Here is a 5,516-nt window from a genome sequence, read left to right as displayed (position 1 = left end):
TAAAACGTCTACCTTTACATTTCCAACCCTCACAATCAGTCCTGATAACAATTATTCACTATTGTATCACAAGAGACCCGTCTGTATTTCATTTCTTCAGCCCCGGCTAGTCAGATTGAATACACACAAATATGAATCTCTTCCTATCAGTTAGGTAAATTCTTTGGCATAGGTGAGTGAACGCCTCCAGTGCTGCATCTGTTTGTTTAAAGATATCAATTTGTATTCCATCACTTTCTGGAACCTTGTTCTTTGTCAATATCTTCAGTGCAACTTAGATTCCTTCTTTCAGTACTATTGGCTCTGGTCATATGCTATCTCTTGAAATGGTTGAACATCATCCATCTCTTTTTGGTACAGTGACTGTATATTCCTTCCATCTTCTTTAGATGCTTTCTGCATCATTCAATATTTTACTACAGAATCCTTCAATATTGCAAGTTAAGAGTAGAATTTTTGCTTCAGTTTTTTCATTTTGAGAGATGCTGAGTGTATTCTTCCCTTTTGGTTTTCTAACTTCAAATCTTTGCACATTTCCTTTGATTTTGTCTTCTCAAGCTGCCCTTTGACATTTTCTGTTCAGCTCTTTGACTTCCTTATTTTTTCCATTTACTTTAGCATCTCTATGCTGAAGAGCAAGTTTCAGACTCTCTTCTGGCATTTATTTTGGTCTTTTTCTTCTTTCTTGTCTTCTTCATGACCTTTTGCTTTCTTCCTGTATAATGTTCTTGATGCCATCCCACAACTCTTCTGGTCTTCAGCCATTAGTGTCTAATGCACCAGAACTGTTCTTCAGATGATTTAAATTCAGGTGGAATATGTTCAAGTTCAAATTTTGACTCTCATGGACTTAGTTTAATATGAGCTTACTTACATATGAGCTACTGATGGTCTGTTCTACAGTCTACCCCTGGCCTTGTTTTGGCTGATGATATGGAGTTTTGCCAGTCTCTTCCCACAGACATAGTCAATTTGATTTCTGTGTAAGTCATCTAGTAAGGTCCATGTGTTGTTTATGTTATGTTGTTTAAAAAAGGCATTTGCAATGAAGAAGTCATTGGCCTTGAAAAATTCTATCATGCAATCTGCAGCATCATTTCTATTACCAAGGCCATGTTTTCCAACTACTGATCATTCCAAAGGTTTCCAACCTTTGCATTTCAATCACCAAAAATTATGAATACATCTTGATTACATTTTGATCAATTTCAGACTGAAGAAACTGGTAGAATTCATCAATCTCACCATCACTGGCTTTAGTTGTTGGTGTGTAAATTTGAATAATAGTGGTATTAACTGGCCTTCCTTGTGGTGGTGGTAGTGTGCTGTGGAGTCAGTTCCAACTCATAGTGACCCTGCATAGGGTTTCTGAAGCTGTAAATCTTTACAGGAGCAGAAAGCCTCATCTTTCTCCCATGGAATGGCTAGTAGTTTCGAACTCATGACCTGCAGGTTAGCAGCCAGACTACTAACCGCTATGCTACCAGAGCTCTGTGGTCTTTCTTGTAGGTATATGGATATTATCCTATCACAGACAGCATTGTACTTCAAGATAGCTATTGAAATGTTCTTTTTTAGTGATGAATGGGACGCCATTCCTCTTCAATTTGTCAATCTCAACCTAGTAAATAATATGACTGTCAGATTCAAGATGGCAAATATCCATCCACTGCAGCTCACTAATGCCTAGGATATCGATCTTTATGTTCTCCACTTCATTTTTGACAACTTCCAGTTTTCCTAGATTAATAATTCCATGTTCTGTTTATTAATGGGTGTTTACAGCTGTTTCTCCTCATTTTGAGTTTTCCCCCATCAGCAAATTAAGGTCCTGAAAACTTTACTCCATTGGCATCATCGCTGTCATCTCTACTTTGAGGAGGCAACTCTTTTTTGAGTGTCTTCCAATCTGATGGGTTCATCTTCTGGGATTTTATCTGACAATATTCTTCTGGTATTCATCATGTTTCAATATTCTGGTGCTATCTGACAGTGTTCCACTGCTATTTATAAGGCTAAACCTTCAGAAATAGCCTGCCTCTTCTTCTTCCTAGTCTGTTTTAGTCTGGAAGATCAACTGAAATGTCTCCACCAGTAGCATTGCTTCCAGCTTCATAGTACCAAGCCAGCCACCAAATGACAGAGGAGCATGGTGATGGTGATGAATGTTGATGGTGAACGTGTGGACCGAGGCAGGCAAAGTGATTTCTCCAGGTTGCTCAGCTAGCAAGTTGCAGAGTAACAGTTGAAACTATGATAAAACTAGGAGGTAGCTAATTTTGCTGAATTCACTAATTCCATCCTTAGGAAAGAGGAAGAAAGGGAACAGGAGACCACAGGAAGGAGTAGCTATAAGACTACAGACAGCATTGTTATGGGGCCAGAGGTGGGGCCTGAGTTTAAATCTAAACCTGTAGGGAGATTGATCTGTCTCTTCTTCTCCAGTTGGTCAAGGGAGACTGAGACAAGGAACCTCCTGGAACTTGCTTCTTCACCTGAAACCAGGGTCATGGTAGGGTTGCAAAGGCCAGAACACTAAAGACACAATAGATGGTGTTGTAGTCAACAGTCTAGTGCTTTACCACTGCTGGCCAGCAGGTGGCAGTCACCGCCTGCCCATGGCCATTGGCTGGTACCTGCAGACAAAGGCAAAGTAGTTGGTTCCTTCCCTCCCAAGCTCCTCCAGACCCCACACCCCAGAGTGCCTGCTGCTGAGTAATTAGGGACCCCAAGCAAAGACCTCTTTCTAACCTAGAACGTGGAGGTCACAACACCACATCCTTAACCCTTGTTTTAGGCACCATTGAGTTGGTTCTGACTCATATCCTATGAATGAAATACTGCCTGGTCCTGTATCATCACAATGTGTCCTATATTTAAACCCATTGTTGCTCCAATATGTCATTTCAGCTCATTGGGGGTCTTCGTCTTTTTCACTGACACTCTACTTTATCATGCATGATGTCCTTCTCCAGGGACCAGCGCTTCCTGATGATGTGTCCAAAGTCTCACCATCTTCACTTCTAAAGAGCATGTGGCTGTGCTTCATCCTTAATGGTTTTCAAAGTATGGTTCTCAGACCATGGGCACCAGCATCACCTGGAGACTTGCTAAAATGCAAATGCTCAGGCCTCACCCCAGTCCTGCTGAGTGAGATGCACTAGCAATGAGACCCAGCAATCGGGTACCATCTGGTACATGGTACAATCAGTTCCTTAGGGAAAAAAACAATCCTGGTCTGAAGTATTTACCCATTTCTGTGGTGTCAATACTTCCACCGTGGCTTATATTTCAAGCTACCAACATGATCTGCTTGGCCACTGAGTTAGGAAGGGACGCAGATGCATTTGACTCTGGTAAGTTGGTGTCAGTCCGTTCCAGTGCACCCTTGACTGGTTCTGACATCTCATTGAAGAGTGAGGTCATGCTGATGCCTCTGGACCTGAAAGTGTTTGAGGCGCGCACACCCTACAGTGTTGACTCTAGAGGCTGCCGGGAAGTGGGGTCTTGCACAGACAGCTGGATGCAGTGACAGCAGGGCTGGAGTAAGTGTCTTAGGAGAAGCAAAACCAGTGAAACCTGTAGATGTCTATATATAAAGAGACTTTTGTGATCAAGGAAGTGGTTTACAATCATGGAGTCCCAGGTCCTCAAGAAAACATCCCTTTGATTGATTGTTCATAGCTACTCATCATTGATTTAACCCTGCCTATGTTCGAGTTCTGGTATGGGTTATTGCGCCAGACTGCAAAGCCATTTGAATTGCAAGGTTGGCCGTTCAAGCTTACCAGCTGCACCTCGGAAACCCTATAAAGGGTCGTTGTGGGTTGGAACCAAGTCTACATTACTTAACAACAACAACGACAACATATTCAGTTTCATCACCAGAGGAATAAGCACATCCCAACTGCTAAATCTCTGGAGATCCTGGTCTAGTCAAGGTGACACAGAACCATAGCCATTAGAGTAAGGGACTTTGACAGGGCTGGAAATGCAGGAACTTTTATCTGCATAAGCAGGGAAGTCAGAAGTTTGAGAGTAGGAGGGGCAAGGGAGGACTGAAGGGAAATGTTGTCCAGAGAGACCTGGACTTGGGAGGCAAGGGGTCAAATAGCTCTGGGAAGGGAATTCACTACCTTGAGGTTTCCAGTGGAATTTGGAAATTCTTTTCACACTGTAGCTTAAGTAGAGTCTCTTGCCAGGGCAAACAGGTGCTTGCACCAAGCCAGAAGGTTGGGAAAACACCAGGAATCCTTTGTTAAGTGAATGGACTTCTGATGGACAAAGGGGAGTCAAGAAGCTGACAGTAGGGAAGAGGCCTCATGTCTTTTCATAGGGATAAGTGGAGTTTTCCGGGAAGTGGCCTGTTTAATTGAGTACATGTACAGCATTTCTTCAAGATGGATCCCACCGCAGAGGTCTCTGGGAAAGGCAAACAAAACTTATTATGGGATGCCACGCATGTATGATTCTTTAATACCCTGGTTCTAGCCCCTCCCAGGGGCTGGTGTTCTCCACTCCCAAGTAAAGATCATCCTTCAAGTTGGGCAAAACCAGTTAGATTGTACAGTGAAGTAAAATATAGAGATCTTATGGATGGTCTTTTACAATAAACAGATTGTACAATGGACAAGGTCTTGGAATTAATGTTTTTATCCTCCAAGAAGCCCCCTAGACTCCCTGTCTCAGAGTTCAAGTAGCAGATGTTTGGGGTTGGTCTACATGAGGACCTCAGCTGGGCCCACCATAGCTGCTCAGGGGGCTCTCTGGGGGGCTATGGGCTACATTCTTAGAACCATCCACCACCGAGAATCCACTCAAGGGTCATTTACTGAGTGCCTATGATATATATCCCAGGCACTGGACCAGGCGCTGGGGATACAATAGCGAAGCAAAGAAGCTTTCTGTCCTTGAGACAAAGTTTTTGCTTCCTTAGTAACTCTTTCCATGAGGTCCCTTAGATGTCCTGTCTTACCCTTACATCAGATCAGGGTTGTGATGGGATTAAGAGTTCCAACTCAGTAACTCTGTGTAGGGTTTCCAAGGAAGGACTGGTGAGTTTAAACTGCTGAGCTTGCGGTTCAAACTGACCTTGTGGTCCAGTGCTTATCCTACAGTGCCACTCCAGGACTCCAAGGGTGTTGTTGTGAAGTGCCGTCGAGTCAGTTCTGACCCATAGCAATCCTGTATAGGGTTTCTAAGGGGCTGCTGGTGAGCTTGAACTGCCGACCTTTGCAGTCTTGCGCATTAACCCACAGCACCATACACTCTTAATCACCTTATTGGTTTCTCACATCCGATTACACCCAGAGGGATCATCACATAAGTGCCAAACCACTGAAAATTGTGGCCAAAGTCAAGCTGACACACAGTTGGGGACAGGAGGGGACAAGTCTATGACAGTGGCCAACTCAACCATGTATCCTTGCTGTGAGTTTTTGTTTGCATGTTTTTATTTTTTATTTTTTTAACTTTTTGTGAATTGAGTGAGGGTTTACAAAGCAAATCAGCTTTCC

The sequence above is a fragment of the Chrysochloris asiatica genome, unplaced genomic scaffold (assembly GCF_000296735.1).
Source record: "Chrysochloris asiatica unplaced genomic scaffold, ChrAsi1.0 scaffold00156, whole genome shotgun sequence".
NCBI classification, from domain to species: domain Eukaryota; kingdom Metazoa; phylum Chordata; class Mammalia; order Afrosoricida; family Chrysochloridae; genus Chrysochloris; species Chrysochloris asiatica.
The sequence above is the reverse complement of the archived record's forward strand: the minus strand, read 5'-3'. Positions refer to the sequence as shown.